The following is a 16,593-nucleotide window of genomic DNA, read 5'->3' on the forward strand; positions in this document are numbered from 1 at the left end:
TAATATATAAATAATATTTGTATAAAAATAGTGCTATCAAATGTGTGAGGGTTTGTATGACAGTTGTCTGGATCCCAGTATGCAGAGGCGTACACGAGAAATGAATGAAAGGGTCTTTAATACTGGTGTAAACAGATCAGGAACAAAAGGCTACGATGCCACGGAAAAGAGAAGGGCATCGCGGAAAAATGGAATAATATATATACTGTAACTGGAAAATATACCAAAGCTGGTCAGGCGGAGCTACCACAAAGCCGTGAGGAAAAAACCAGGCGGGACTGGATGGCCGACGGCAGCAGCACGGATCTTGGCTTGGAGGTTCTGCCACGAGGAATCACCGAGTGCCATCCAGTCGCCACAGGTGAGCTTAAAAAAGGAGTGACACACAATGAGGCACAGCTGTGCCTGTTCTGTAGCTCCGCCCAACTAGAGATCACCTGGGTCTGTGTGATGACACAAAAGCAGAAAATGAACAAGGGAAAGGAAATAAGCCACAAATAATAATCTGAACCCAACATGTAAAACTAGTGTCTACGCCAGGCGTGACAAAATGATTACAATTTTAAAGCAGATTAATCACGATTTTCAAATTAATGAATTATGATGAATCACCACGTCACACTATGTTACTTTATATTACCTTATCATATTACCTTATAATTTCCCCATGTATTGTAAACTAGCAAAGCGTACATTAGGAATACAGGAAGTGAACAAATGTATTGCAATTGAATGGGGGGGTAGGATTAATATTTAGAACAGTGAATTGTACTATGTGATGTATTCCAATATAACTTGTATGCATGTTCAAAATAAATATTACCATTACCATTATCATGTCTGACATATGCCTATTTTGACTGTATTTTATTGAAAGAAAGATAAATGACAGGGCAGGATTATATATACACACACATATTTATATACTGTACATATACTGTATATATACAGTATACTGTATATATATATTCCAATGTATTAGCAGCGCCAAATTAACTTGAAATATTCCAGAAACATGCACGTTAGGTTAATTGTGGACTCTTGCCCATAGATGTGAATGGTTTCTTTGTCTATATGTTCCCTGTGATTGACTAGCGACCAGTCAGGGTGTACCCCGCCTCTTGCTCAAAGTCCACTGGGATAGGCTCCAGCATACCCCCACGACCCTAGTGAGGATTAAGCCGCGTAGAAATGAATGATACCTAGATAGGCAGGTAGGTCGACCGATTTTTTTTTTTTTTGTGAAAAACTCAGACCACCTCTAAGCTGAAATGGAGCAAATGTGAAAGCTTAGCTGCACTGACGGCGATGTAATAGCTATATAATACAAATGCAGGGAGCAGTTTGAAAACACTCATCTCATGTAGCCTATGCATCAGGGCCCATGAGGGGAGAAAGGCAGCACACTGAGTGAGGGCTATCATTGGCAGACAGCAATGCAGGCAAGGAAATGCATACTCTCCCATACAAATCTCACAGACAACATGCCTGGATGTCACTCTAGCTAAAATTGTTTTATGTTTTCACTCAATAAAACCCAAAGGAAAACAAATCCTCTGGGGCTGTGTGGCAAAGAATATACTAGTGTCATATCCATTGAAGTGCTGCCTTTGTTTAATACGTTTCAATCTGGTTTCTTGAAAATTGCTTTTTTCTAATTGAGTTTGGCTCTCAAGCACTGGAAGGCTTCCATGGGAGGAGGAAAGTGTTTCTTTACTGCCATCTGTTGGTACTAAGGGAAAGCGACTTAAAGTCCACCATCTTTTTGAGCTCTGCCCAGTATATTTTAAATAGGAGAGTAAAATCAGCCACGCAGTTATGTATGTTATGACGATTCTTAAAACTAGTGCTGTGCATCTAGACCCAGACTGGTGGAGGGAATTATCTACAACAGTGGTACCCCAACATTTCAAACATTTGATGCCCAGCCATGTGCCCCCTACTACACTTAAAAGAAAGCGAAAAAGAAGAGCATGTTAGCCACTCCCCCAACCCCAACACACACACTGGATTATCAAACATTAATGGAATGAACATATTACCAAACATTTCGAAAATTGACACACAAACAATTGTAGAATTAACATATAATAGAAGAAATGGGTATTTTTTATATACATAAATATTTATATAAATACAAAAATATCCATCAAATTAAGTACTTCTGCATAGACCACATTCCCCCATTCATGTTGATTGAATAAAATAAGTATTTGATCTTCAATTTAACGTGACTTAGTACCTGATGGAGAAACACTTGCAGAGATGAGATGTTTGTTGTAGTGGGTCTCTGGGGTTGTGGATATCTCAGAAGGGATGTTGGTACAGTCCTTGTTACAGATGCTCTCCAAAACCCTGAAGGTTTTTAAGGCTGTCCCTTGGCAACTCAAAAGTTTCCTCGAGTTCCCTCCACAGATTTTTTATGTCCGGAGGCTGGGTAGGTCACTCCAGGACCTTAATGTGCTTCTTGTTGAGCCACTCCTTTGTCGCCCTGGCCTTATATTTTAGGTCACCGTCATGCTGGAAGACCCATCCACGACCCATCTTCAATATTCTGGCGGAGGTTGAGTGGTTTTCACCCAAGGATTCTGCAGTACAGGTGCTGTATAAGAAGAAAAATAACTAGTTATGTGTGCGTGGCGGGTTAATACGTATGCGGATGACTACACTGGCGGACTGGCAGAGTAACATGTAGTTGCATCGTTACAATAAAAGGAAAGACAATGTCACTTTTGTTCTTTAACCTCCATTACTGTCTCCCAAGGCAGTGAGGCAGACCCGTCTGGTGGCAGTGCTTAAAAAAGTGAAAGTGAAATTCGGCGATAATCGTAAGACACACAGTGGACAAATCAACATTGGCTGCAAGCCCGGTCCAAGCATTTGAAACGTGTGACCATCATGAAGGACAAAGAATGGCATTCTTGAACATGGCAAAGGATCTGCTCCTTTTGAAATGAACAGTGATAGAGACTTCCTCATCCCAATAAGCCTCTCTGTCACTCCTTGCAACACCCCTCCAGTGTGAAGCGCACACATGGATGGATACATCTAATGGTCACATATTTTCATTTTTTGGTCCTATTTCTGGCAAGTGTCTTCTGGTGCTCTAGAATGAACAACAGACATTATCAATACAGGTTTATGGTCCTACCAATTCACCACGCAGATCGTGCCAGCCTCATTTGTAAGGTGCTGAGGTATCTCGTCCAGTCCTATTCATTTCTTTGCCAGCTGGTTGCTTCTGCACTGCTGCAGCGACTCGCTCCTTCGTACTGTAACTGTACCAGTTACAAACAAGTGCTTCTTCATCATGCGCTCCACCATGAATGCATGCAAACTTTTGACAGATTCACTTAAGCGTTAATCTAAGCTCCTGAAATCCAATCTACCAATGTTCTTCCTTCTTATATTGTCCTTCTTTAACAATCTTTGTGCAGTCTACGATTATATAATAACAATCAGCTCATCCTGACAGTGCTAACATAAAGAAGTCGCACGCTTTCGTATCATCCTGACCACACCGCCAAGCGTATCATGAGTTTTACAGGCCTCTACATCATCGGTGTGCTTTTTTTTTCCTGAAAAGAAAATCTAATTATTTTGAACATTTGAGCTTTCAATGAGGAGGGGGTTAGATCATTCTGTGTTTCTAAGCCATTCAACAAATGTTTTCATCTGCCCAAGAGAAACAGTCTTCCCCTCGGCAAAGTGAACTTCTTGTACCTGTACATCAAAACTGAGCTGTCATCTAAGACGAAGAATTCACACAAAGAAGAAAGAATATTTCCTTCAACTTGGCACAACAGAACAGATGTGTCCTCAGGTGCTGGAAAAACAAATGTCACTGGGCAGGTTGATGACATCAATCAAAACAAAGTTTCAGCTATAATCTCTGGCCATCTGGCAACTCGTAGCTTTTCAGTATGAAATAAACTTTTCTCTCAAACATGAGAATGGAAACAATCCCCCTGTGGGCATAAATAACTTACATTTTCAAAGTAGAACTGATTTTCTTTGGAAGGAGTTAGTGAAAATGTTTTTAAAGCTGGACTCATGCATTTTGGAAGGAAAATGACTTCAGAGTGGTCCTGGGATGCGAGGGCCTTCAAAAGTGGGCTGTTGCTATAAATGTACAGGGGAAATTACTATTTAAGTTGTGTAAGTTCAAGTAAACTAAAGTTACTTGTGTGATTTGGTTGGTTGAGGAAGCAACAATTTGGGCTAATTTCTGTTTCTTTAACATCTTTTTAAAGATATTGGTTATAAACCAAATATCCGGAAATCATAGGCGGTGGAAGGCTTGCATGATCTTGCAGCCGTGCTTCTCAAACAGTAAACTTGGAAATTGTTTGAAATTGTTGCAGATATTATCTCGGCTCATTTTATTAATTTATTTTGATAATCAGGTGAGTGTATGCAGAATTCTGGTGCCAACAACTCATACAGTGGTTTGTACAGATAAATACTGGTAAATAAACATGATCAGGTTCTCAGTATTATTTTAAATCGAAATGTCTGTCCCCTGGGGGGGGATATGACAGACAATAATTCAAAACCACTGTTTTCCAGGTATAGAGTATGACATTCAGACTCAGTGCATAGCCCAACACCGTGTTTAGCATCAAACAGGTGAGAGCTGCAGATAGTCACATCACTGCAATCACTTTGGGTGACATTCCCAGATTGACACAGCAACAGAAAAAAACACGCAAAAGTGGAGAAGTGGAGTTAGAGGCATAGCTAAAGGATACCACACCACACACCGCACCATCTTGCATGGCCATCCGCAACCACAACATACGTATGTCTTGCTCACACACTCAGACTGAGTGATATCATCACACTGAGGCAATACATATTGAATTGTGGTTATGAATAAATATGACAAAACCCAAACATGACTCATGTTCTGCCAGTTGAGTAAAGGTGGCGACTGATAGCACGCCAGATATGCGTGGCATTGTGCCATATTGCACTTTTGAGTTTGTTCAAGTTTTTGTTAGAGCTGTTAGCATTGCAAATACAGTTCATGATATTTTTTCACTGAATAGAGGATTGTGTTCATTGGAATTTCGGCTAAAACTGATGGCTTTCACAAAGATATGGTACCTGACAGTATTCAGATGCAGCCAGAAGTTCACATACACCCATCAAGGCCATGAATGCCATATTTATTGATTGAATTATTTGAACCATTTGCTTTGGTGGATGTATGCACTCTACACAGTCATCATTCTTTTATCTTAATGTGTTATTTTCAGATCCAAGCAATGCACCTGTAACTATTTCTTTCACCTGAAAAGAAGAACATGTACCTTCTTTGACAAGGTTCTCATTAAATAGGCTGCGAGTGGCTGCAGACACATTGCCCCTGGCCAGCAGAATTTCAGCTTGTTACACTCCTACTCTGGGAAGCCCTTACAAAGCAGCAGCAGCTATCAATTTGCAAACACACGACAGTGAATTGAGGAAGACATATACAGTATTAATACCTTGAAAAGTTATGGGTGTTAAATTAGCAGCCACTTCTCAAAGATTCCATCACAAGACTAACCTTTTTGATATCTTCCTTGCATCAGCTCTCACAGACTGTGATACATTTTTTTAAAGGAATTAAGCATTAATTTACACAACACGCTACAAAGTATAAACAATCAGCAAATGTTTGTGCGATCTACTTTTATAACACATGAGGGGGGTGTTGTGCAATGATGATAACTAACAGCATGAAGAATGACGTAATCACTTACATGTTGCATTGCCAATCATCGCGGAAATGTTGCGACTGATTCCAGCAAACTTTCTGTAGACGTTTTCTTTCATTCAAAAAGTTTGTTAAAGTAGGTTTAGAATATGGTGTGCTCTTAAAATACGCTTCGACTGCTACAAAACAACGGTTTGTCTCTCCTGTGACATAAAACAAATCATGTGGGCACAAAGGTTGTGTCCAAGTCTCCGATAACACGTGAAGGCAACACTACCCCCACCTCCATTGCACGCCGGGGGTGATTAGGGAAAGCTCAACTATCCTGGAGACGCCGCTTCGGACACTCCCTGTGGCCGGAGGACACTGAGCTCAAGTCCATCCAGAGCTCCATTCAAAGTGCACCTAGAGCCACGTCCATGCTCCTACATTACTACAAGCGCTAGTTCGCAGAGCGGGGAAGGGTCGGAGCCACTCGGACTTGGGGAATCCTCTCCAGAGTTGTACTTTTTGTCCGAAGATTGGATTTTGGAAGAGAGGAAGCAACTGTTGAGTTTTGGAGGTGAGTTCGGCATCTTTGGTGGTTAAATCTGTCCTATCAACTATTGCAACCCCTAGCGCGGTCATTGCTTGTTTTGGTTGATTCAAGTATGAATTAAGCTTCGAATCCCCTCCCAGCTCATTCATTCGTCTCCACTTCTCCGTCGAGGGAGTTCAGTATTCATTGTGATTTATTTTCAACGCAGGGGGATAACTTGGTAGACTCTGTCAGTTTACTCACTTTTTTGCAAGCTTGCTGGATTTTTCGAGTGCGGCTTTTAATTGACTTCATCTGGCGTCTTTGTATGAAATGCTCCACTTCGCCGTCTAGTCAAGGTTTCCTTATTTGTCGACCTATCCGGCGATAACTACAACAGCAAAACTTGAACATGCAAAGCTGGCTTTGTGGAAAATTTACTTTGACGTCAAAAACATAAATGGACACAATAGAGCAGACCCTGGACCTTTCCAAATAAATAAATAAATATATTCAACAACTGTTAAATATTTTTCTGTTAAAACAAATCCCTGTGTTACGTGGGGATAATGATGAATCTTAGTTGCCCTCGGTGACCTACGTTGTAGAGTTCTTGCTTTGGCTTGCTGGAATAAGTCAATACTCTACGTGCAATGCAAGTTTGGATAAAGTTGCATACTTACCAGCCCAGTTCCCTCTGGCCATCAGTATTGAAGAACTTTGCACTAGACATCATTAGAGCAGATAAAGTTGGCTCACACTTAATTGCCGGTTGTTTATAGACTGCGTGTTAATCATAAATGGGAAACCTCAAAATGTGAATATTTTATATATATAATATGTAATTTCTTAGTCATCCATGAAAACAAACCTATTATCTAAAACAAGATGTTCACACACATCAACATATTTGACTTTGGAAAACAGACCAAACCACTAACTCTTTGTGTTTGGTTAATTTTGATTTGGTCCGTCAAGGGCCTAACCGATTACTTGGTTAATCAAAACAAGCTTCAGATTAATCGACTAAGAAAATAGTCGTTAGTTGCAGCCTTAGTCTTGACAAATCATAAATTATGTTTCATGTACCTGTCTTCTGGCCGGTGTGTTTTAAATTGATTGTGCATCAATAAATGTGTTTTTCATTATCACCGCTCACTAGACGGTCATGGTCAAAGGTGGTGTGTTTAGAAGGACCAAAGTCCCTCAGCTGGGCTGTGGTAAATAGTGTTTGTACTTGCCTTGCCTACTGGTGCAGCTTAGTGCAGTGAGATGTACAGTACAAGTATGTCTGGTGTTAGCAATGATGCTTAAGTGCTGCTCCAAAGACTTCACATGAATATGATCTGTACACTGGCAGTGGAAATCATCTCTTGGCTATTTTTTAGTTGTACCAATCAGCTTTGTAAAGCAGAGGCAACGGATATTATGTATTCATCTACATACAGTAACGCAACATTGTTTTTTTAAAGGATTCAACTTTCCAAACATAACTTGACCCCCTCGATGCTTGCTTGAGTAATAGCGCTGTCCATTTAAATTTGACAGCTGCTTCCTCCATTCACAGGTGAAACCAAGCCAGACCTAGTTTTTGACCGCTGTGCCGATCCTGCTAATGCAAAGCAGTCTGAACATTTGAGTGTATTCATGCGCTCACACTCGGGGATAGGGCAAACTTTGCACGATGCTGTGGTTTAACTCTCTAACTGCTGATGCGAATTGGGATTTGGAACACTGTGGACTTGAGGATGTGGATAGGAGGATCCTATATAGTTCAAGTGCTTTTTAAAGAAGACATCTACTTGATGCTTGTAGTATGGGTTGTAAATAATTGCAAGTCACAGAAGTCATCCTCTTACAAGTCAATCTCTTCCAAGATACAGTATATACTGTACACCTGGTACATACTAAGTGCTTGTTTTTGTGCTGAATATGAAGTTAACAGAATACCTCCTAGTATAAACATAGAGAATAAATGTATATATTTCATATATTTGTAAATATGAGTGTTTATGTACATTGTACATGTATATCAGGGGTACACACACTTTTTCAGCATGCAACTTACAAATCAAAAGTATCTACTGTACCTCTTACTATATAACATATAAATTCTAACTAGTAATCTAACCCGTAAACTGCTATTAAATGTTAGGGCTGGGCGATATGGACCAAAACTCATGTTGAATATCGATATACTATATATACTGTATATATCCCGATATATTTTTTCCAAATATGCGTGTAAATTTGTTTCATTAAAATAAAAAAAAAAATCTTAGAGAAAAATAGCCACTAAAATAAAAATAATCAATTTTCTTTTTGAAATATAGAAAAAGTAAAAGATGACAGGAGCATTATCTGTGGCTGCGAACATCTGTTCTGCACTTGCTTCGCCGAGGACGCACAAGAGTGACTCAGGAGGGAGCTAAGTGGCAGATGACTGATGTCGTATGACATAAACAAAGTGATGTTTATGATGTTTGGGACACATCGACCCACGCTACCTTTGCGATTGCCGTAATGGGCACGGCACCCCTGACATAGCATATCTATCCATTCATACAATGTATTATTTAAGATGACTTACATGCAGCGGAAACCCTGCACAGTGCGCACTGCTTGCACACAGGCTACAGGAGAGACGGATGCCGCCTTAACAACATCAAGCTACCAAGATAACTAGTTAGCCTCCAAATGATTTATTCTAAACATAAGAATGAGTTTGTCACAGATGCAATTCCAAGTGCATTTGTAAGACATTTTTATGACACTCTTATTTTGTTTACACAGTTAGACATCGAGCAAACAGCACTCTTATTTTGAAGGATCGAAGTGTGAAAATGTCTGTCTGTTTTTGGCTAAGATGAGCTGGGTGCAAAAGTAAAGTAAACGTGCTTCTCATCTTTTTTCACTCAGAACCTGCATGTCGTCATCGGGCATTGTAAAACGCTCCTTACATAAAGCGGTAAAATATCATACAGCCCTAGTCCCGCGCACACAACCGCACTAGCATGCGAAACTAAGCTAACGCCGCTAGCTTCCATTCACGCTCAGTAAAAGGAGGTTCCGCCAACTTTTGCCGGTGTTTATCGCCATGTTTAGGTCGGGAAGTGCGGTTTAGTGTTTGTAATGACATTCCGCCCCAATTAAGCCATCCGCTGGGGAAATACTCCCCCACACGAACGTTCATTCTCCCCACGATGACAACATTCCTTCACATGATGTCAGTTTCCCAGACATTCCGTGTTAAACACTAAATTCCGTTTTTATTGACCAGTTGCACGATTTCGTCCGCGATTCCGTTAACGCGGAAATCATAAGGCCTTATTCCAATCCTGCCTGGCACACTGCCACTACCACATTACATGTATTATCGTTCACAGTAGTGATGCCATAGCTCACAATCTGATAGACTTCTGGCTGCCGTCTTTCCACGAGATATCTTTTCTCTAAACGAGAAATATCATCTGGCACCCCTACAACTTGCATATTAAAATAAATCACATTAATATATATCGCTATACCATCTATATCACTATAAATGCTTTAAACCAGGGGTCACTAACTCGTCGATCGTGAGCTTCTAGTTGATCTTTGGGACTTTGCCGGTTGATCATGAAAATATATAAAAAAAAATGTATTATTACATCAGTGCCCTCCCCTCCCGGAGAGTGACCAACAGGCAGAGTGACCACTGAACACACCCGTACACCTTGCCACTCTACAGCCAGCCACGCAACCTGCAAGATCCAGCCAGGATCCCAGTCCCCAAAACCCAACCGGAGATCTTGCCCAGATTCACGGCCTAGACCAGAGATCTTGGGTTTCAAAAGTTTAGTGACCACTGCTTTAAACTTACCTTAAATTGTCACAAACATGCTGCAAAATGGAGGCATATCTTGCACATAACATGGAGCTCGTGGTTGGACCCCGCTTCAAACGCCGTGCGAGACTAAACACCGTGTTCTTGAAAACCTTTAGATTAGAACTTCAGTAAAACACTTTACCTTCTGTGGAAGCATGATGTAAAAAGTACTTCCCCAAAGTGTATTGATTAGAACAAACAGTGAGTAGAAATCCTGAAGGTAACACGTATCCTGGACATCACGCCATATTTCTTTTGACTCAGTCACTTTCTTTATTGTCTGAATTTTGCTGAAAAACCAGAGAAATAACATGCAAATACTGTGACATTCACATTGTGCGTCAAGGCAGCTCATTTGCATACAGTCTTCTACAATTCAGTTTTACCTACATTCTGTGCAGACTACGACGTTTACATTTGTGACGCATACACGTCATGCAAACATGCAAACTCCACAGAGAGAAGCCCAATGGAGATTCAAACCCAGATCTTCCAGATCTCCTGCTAACCACTAGGCCACCGTGTGGCCGGAGTGATAATCCCGTCCCACAAAATAAATGCCTAATAGAGAAAGTACGTACATGCTGTACGTTGAGCTCCGTTACCTTTGCCGTCTTGGGTTAGATATTGTTACAATCACTGTTACTTTGCATTTAAATGAAAATGTTAAAAGAAGATTGGCTGAGAAGTGTGACTAGTACCGGCTTTTTCCAAAGGTCTTTCACATTCAACAACAAGGACAACAAGGGGTAAATGGAGACTTTGACAATTGCTGGATTTCATTTAGTGTGTTTTATGACATGGTATTGCGCACGCTAACAAATTGAACAATAGTTCCCTTCAGTCACCTGGTCTGTCTGTCTTTATCCTACTGTATTTGCCCAGCTAGTAAATTGTTTGAGTTTTGTCATCAAGACTCATTGTGGAGCCTGCTATATGAATTGAAATGATGCCTATCAGTGTTTGCACACCTTCTACACTCACTATGATTCTCACGCTCAAGTTTCATCGTAGTAGGAATCTCTGTATTCACACAACATATTTTTTTGCCTTTTTAACATTTTTTACAGTGCTGAATGCAAGATGCTTGAAATATTTTGTTTAGAAGTCCACCGCATCTATTCGTGTGCAAACCTGTACTGTTACAATCGCTGAATCGTATGGAGGACTTCAGATACCAGGAAGCAGCTTGCTATGTGCTAGTTTAAAGCTCTGTCCTCTTGTGTCCTGGACTTCTCTTTGGCATAGACTCGTGCCCTGATGCTTCACCATGAAGGAGGATTTTAATCGCCCATCATCTATTATCTATTATTATAACCTGATGTGCAGGGAATTGACAGACTATTACTTTGCATAATGGATTTTCTCATCGTTTATTCGGACATAGCAGATGCCATTGAGTGTTTGTAAAATGATAGAAATACTGTTCTAAGGGTGAAATGATTCCAGTCTATCCATATAACGCACAAAATTTCCTACCGACGGAATAGAACTTAGTGTTGCATTGTTTGTGATGAACATAACTGATAAATGGAAATGTAAGCAAGCTCCAAGCTGCCACCTTTTTAGACAAAAACACACACAGATGGGGGTGCACCCATATCAGTCTACATGCCATGAGGGCATTACATTTGACAGCATTATTTTCACCTTGTTTTTTGTCAAACAAAAGCCTTTTTCCGGTAAACTTCTTCATAATTGTCATTATCTTTCTGATTTGGTTGAGGAAACTGCTGAATCTGTAGTGATTAAATGTTGTTTCGGTTACAAACTATTCACTCCATTGCAAACTAGGTGTATTCTATAGATTTATTTATAAATTGTGTTTACTGTTTGGCCTGCTTTCCTCGTCTTCGAACATTCTGGAATGGCTGTCGCCTGGCTTGAACCCACATGGAAAATGTCTGGTGGTATTTAAAGAAGGGGGTAGCAGCATGCAAAACCAACCGTCTTAGTGAAGACAATTGCCCCTGAGGAATGGGATAAAATGCCTCAAGAATCGTTGCAGAAGTTGATTCGTGTCTTGAAGGGGCTGAATTATTTATATAAAACCGCAATATACAGAACATGGGAAGTTGCGTTTCACACTGAATTTGTAGAACCCACTAATATATTTGTCGAATTATTGAAATTGTGCTGTTTTGGAGTTTGTAATTTACAAGGGAGGGACTGAATCATTTTGCAACCGTATGTGTACATTTATTGGTGTTTTGGCGTTTTGTCATGTTTACCTTGTAGATTTGATCTGACTGACCTATCTGGGTCACTGTTAGCAAAGCATTTTTCATAATTGTGTTGATGAAATTCTAAGCCCAATATAAAATGTTTGCGAATTTAAATGTATTATGTTTTATAGTTTTGAATTATGTATACTATATTATGCAAAAGGGCTAGCAGTTGTATTGGGGGTGCCAGAAACATGTCATTGTAGATAGTGAAACCATAATGCAGTTGAAATGAGGGGTGAACCGATTACAATTTCCTGGCTGATCATCGATCCAAAGCCTGACCTTCTGATTCCGATTTTGGCCCTAACCGATTTTTTTCAATATCTGACAGCATAAACCATTTTCCAGTCTTGTTGTATTGAAACTCATTGAACAATATCCATGCAACAATACACATTTGTTGCACATGAGGTAGTCCTCTCATAGAAATGAAAGGTTTAGAGCATTGGTTATGGTTTAATTTTATTTGAACATGCATGCAAGTTACAATGGAATACATCACATAATTCAATACACGGTCCCACATGTCCAAAAGGAGTAGGAAGAAGCTAATCTTATTTAATCCTACCCTCCATCCGTTCCACATCTTGTGCAGTACATGTTATTCCCTTTCTGTATTCCATATGTGATTTTTTTTTTAATACATAGAACAATGATAAGGTAATGTAACAATATGACGATGGAATTGTTAAGATTTTTTCACAATTTTTATAATCAGTATAATAATAAAGAGAGACAAGCATAACAAAACAAGTTCAAGACTCTTCTGCCTTGTATTTTGCACACATCAACTGCTTGTATTGTTTTTTGAATTTGCTCATCTCGGTGCATTGTTTGAGTTCCTTGCTCAATCCGTTCCATAATTTAATTCCACATAGTCAAATGCTGTGGGTTTTTAGCGTTGTTCACTTGAAGTGTTTCAAGTTTAGTTCTTCCCTAAGATCATATTTCTCCTCTATTGTAGAGATGTATGGCATTTTTGGTTAGCAGGTTATTGTTAACTTTATGCATTGTTTTAGCGGTTTGAACATTTACTAAATCAGCAAATTTTAATATTTGTGATTTTAAAAATAAAGGATTTGTGTGTTCTCGATACGCGGCATTATGGATAATCCTCACTGATCTTTTTTGCAGTACATTTCGCAAGTGAAGATTGCTTTTATAGTTACTACCCCATATCTCCACACAATAAGATCGATATGGTAATACCAGAGAACAGTAAAGAGTGTGGACTGATTTTTGATCAAGAACAAACGTTACTGTCCAAACTACCAAATGATATCAGTTCCTATAGTCTTTTATTTTTCACATTTTAAAAACAAACACAACTTGCACAACAGGTTACACTGCAGACCTGATTTGAGCCTCTTCCCAAAAATACAGTGCACAGCGACCGAAAATGGTTGGTCGTCCAATGCCATGAACACCATCATTTTCCTTGTAGTAGCTTTGCCCTTTTCACTGCTCATAAGCGCTAACAGCCCTGTGCTCTGGCTAGCTTTAGCTTTAGCCTTAGCTTGATTACTAGCTGTCAGTCTGGCAGACCAAAAGGGGACAGTGGCTGACTTTCAGACCCCTGTGGAGGTAGATTAGATTGGTGGATAAGATCTGTTTCATATGTAAGGACCACCAATCCCGTAAAATTAAGGAAGTTGGCGCCGATCGATCTGCCTTACAACAGATTATCAAAATATTACTTTATTGCTTACTGTGTTGTTTTCTATTAGTGACTTTTCTTTACTCAGCAATTTAGAATTGAGATTACCATATGGACCTGAATATAAGACTGTATTTATTTATTCCTGAGAAAACAGTCTGCAAAAGACCGGTGGTGATCTATTCAAGGTTTATACAGGAAAACTAACAGCCCGCACACACACGCACGCACAGGGCGGAGCAGACGCTACTTCTGACACATTTTCTCCTTCACATCTTTATGCTGTCTACTGTAATTTCAACACTTAGCTGTCTAGTGCTCACGGCTGAGTGCTTCTCGGTCGTGTGTAATGGTTTGGCAACGGTGCTGATTAAAAGTATATTTTAGAAGCTTTTTGTGAAATGTGAGTGGGTAAAAATAGCAGCGTCAAAACATAACCAACATGTGTAACTCAGCAGAGAGCTTTTTTAGATAATTTAAGTTTTGTCAAAGGAAAAGTAAATAATAAAACGCCGGGTGTGTGCCTGTGCATGCAGTCGTGTCGTGCCTCTTCTAATCTGCGCAGGGGAAGTGTACTGCACTTGAGCACCGATCAAAGCACTTACACTGGCCAAACATGCCGGACTTTAGGCGTGGAGTGGGCCCAAGCCACGGATGGCCCAGTGTGAGTAGACACTTTGACCACTCAGCAATAAGAATAATCCTCTGAGTTTAATCAAGGCGGTCAGGTCTTCTCTTCTCCCTCTTTGGAATAAATCCAAAAGTTAGAATTTAACAGCAGGTGGCAACTCCTATTAATGGGATTGTGCTACTGGCTGCGTACATGCCAACTCCACATCTGTAGTAGAGCCCTCTGAAGTCCATTTTATTGTTTCCCAAATTTGTTTTTTTCCGTTTTAATTTTTTAGAATTCCGTTTTACCGTTTAGGCATAGTGTTTCTCACATCCTTTATCAAAGTTTCTGGCATTTGCAAATGTTCTTCCAGCTGTACGCCACAAAACACTTAGAAATATGCAATGTGTTTGAACGTCTCAGAGGAAGAAAGGAGAAAGAAACCAAATTGTTCATAGTTGTGTGTGCATTCTATGAACAAATAAACCACCCATACACGCACCCATAATAAAGACGATTAAAGGACTCCGTGGCCAAAATTCGTCTGTAGTGTCCTCGTGCTCAAAGAACCACGATCCATTCTTCTCAGAGATTGAGTCACCAATGTGTAGGTGCTTTGTTTGGGCACTTGAGTCGGGGAATGATATCCTGACAAACGCACTAGTTTGTTAGGCGAACAGTTTGCTCGTTCGACAACTGAGACAGTGTACGTAAACAGACATTTTTTTGGTGATAATGTTTGGCGAAAACCAAGGTCCCCCTGTCCTTGTCAAATTTTGAGAAAATGGCTATCTCAACTCAGGAAGTTTTTTTTTTTTTTTTTTTTTTTACATCGTTATCTGTTTGATTGTTTTACTTAGCAGAATTACGCAAAAACACTTGATCAACATGATCAAATATACTGTACCTCAAAGACCAATTAATAGGGGTCATTTGAAACAATGCTATCATAACATTGTGACCTCCTTAACCATTCACAGCACAGCAGTTGCTTATGTTGGTGTATTATGCAGTTTCAATAGCAATTTGGGGGGAAAAAAACATTAATTAATTCACTCTTGCCTATCTATTTGATTCTACTACAGTCAACAGTCACACGGCTTTTTGATGGACTAATGACATTCGGCCCTGGAGGGGAACAGAAGCCAGGGAAAAAGTGAAGAGGAAGTCTACACAGGGAGCCAATTTTTTTTCCAAGAACTTGGTCTGTTTCTAAGTTACTGCTTGTTTTACAGCTGAAACAGAGTTATGCATTGGAAAGTATTGAGGGTTTTTGGGTCGAGTTGAGTGGTTTTATCACCTGCACAAGACTGACAGTTTGCATTTTCTTTTTGTTTTGCATTTTGAGTGCCAACTCAACTGTCTGATTTCTTTTTGAGTAGCAAATGCTGCTTTTTAAGAGGCCTACATGTACGCAAAACACTGATTTGTTGACTTGCTATGTTTATATTCACTTCCAGTGAAACAGACATTCTGTATTTTGACAGCAGTGAACAATGGAGATAGATGGTCGCATGGCCTCATGTGCTGGTCTGGTGTGAGAAGTCACAGCAGTAAACATTTGCATTTGTGGTAGAGCAAAGCCCCGTATCAAGGCGATGAATGTATGCTAGGCCCCTCTTTTATCTCGTGTCCTATAGCTGTGGGATTACTGTCCCAAAGGCTTTTGGGGGCAACACAGAACTGAAAACTGCTAGCCCCAGCATTGTCTTTGTACAGGTACTCGCCAGCCTGGCCTAGCTTTTACTGGATCCAACTGTCAGTGCTGTAACAAGCAAGAAGGTTGATAGCATTAGGAATTACAGCCTTCTTCTTTGATCTATAAGACACACAAATAGGAACAGGTTCCATCTGAGTAGACACCGATAAGCCAAGCACAAAGTTCTCGTTATGTAAATCTATCAGCCATTCCTGCATGCCTGCAGAGAACAAGACTGAGGGCCTCAGTCTTGTTTTAGGTTGAAACGGTATTTTATTGTTTCGGCCTTTCATCCACACGGCAAACA

The 16,593-nt window shown here is 40.0% G+C and overlaps 1 protein-coding gene and 1 long non-coding RNA gene across 9 annotated transcripts in view; one reads left to right on the forward strand and one right to left on the reverse strand.

Annotated features, from left to right (window-relative positions):
• Nucleotides 1-206: 206 nt before the first annotated feature.
• Nucleotides 207-6,794, reverse strand: LOC129187417 (uncharacterized). Its single transcript, XR_008572415.1, has 3 exons — nt 5,751-6,794; nt 2,243-2,602; nt 207-443 (listed from the first exon to the last, which is right to left on the reverse strand). It is a non-coding gene; the product is annotated as an uncharacterized LOC129187417 (long non-coding RNA).
• myo1b (myosin IB) overlaps nt 5,851-16,593 on the forward strand; it is a 70,287-nt gene continuing 59,544 nt past the window's right edge. For 2 of the 8 annotated variants that reach the window (XM_054786625.1, XM_054786629.1), the window contains exon 1: nt 5,851-6,266. The gene's annotated coding sequence lies outside the window, so the exon portion shown is untranslated. The remainder of the gene's footprint in view (nt 6,267-16,593) is intronic. The other 6 variants (XM_054786627.1, XM_054786632.1, XM_054786628.1 and 3 more) reach the window with 5 other exon arrangements.

Source organism: Dunckerocampus dactyliophorus, chromosome 9 (assembly GCF_027744805.1).
Source record: "Dunckerocampus dactyliophorus isolate RoL2022-P2 chromosome 9, RoL_Ddac_1.1, whole genome shotgun sequence".
Taxonomy (NCBI): Eukaryota; Metazoa; Chordata; class Actinopteri; order Syngnathiformes; family Syngnathidae; genus Dunckerocampus; species Dunckerocampus dactyliophorus.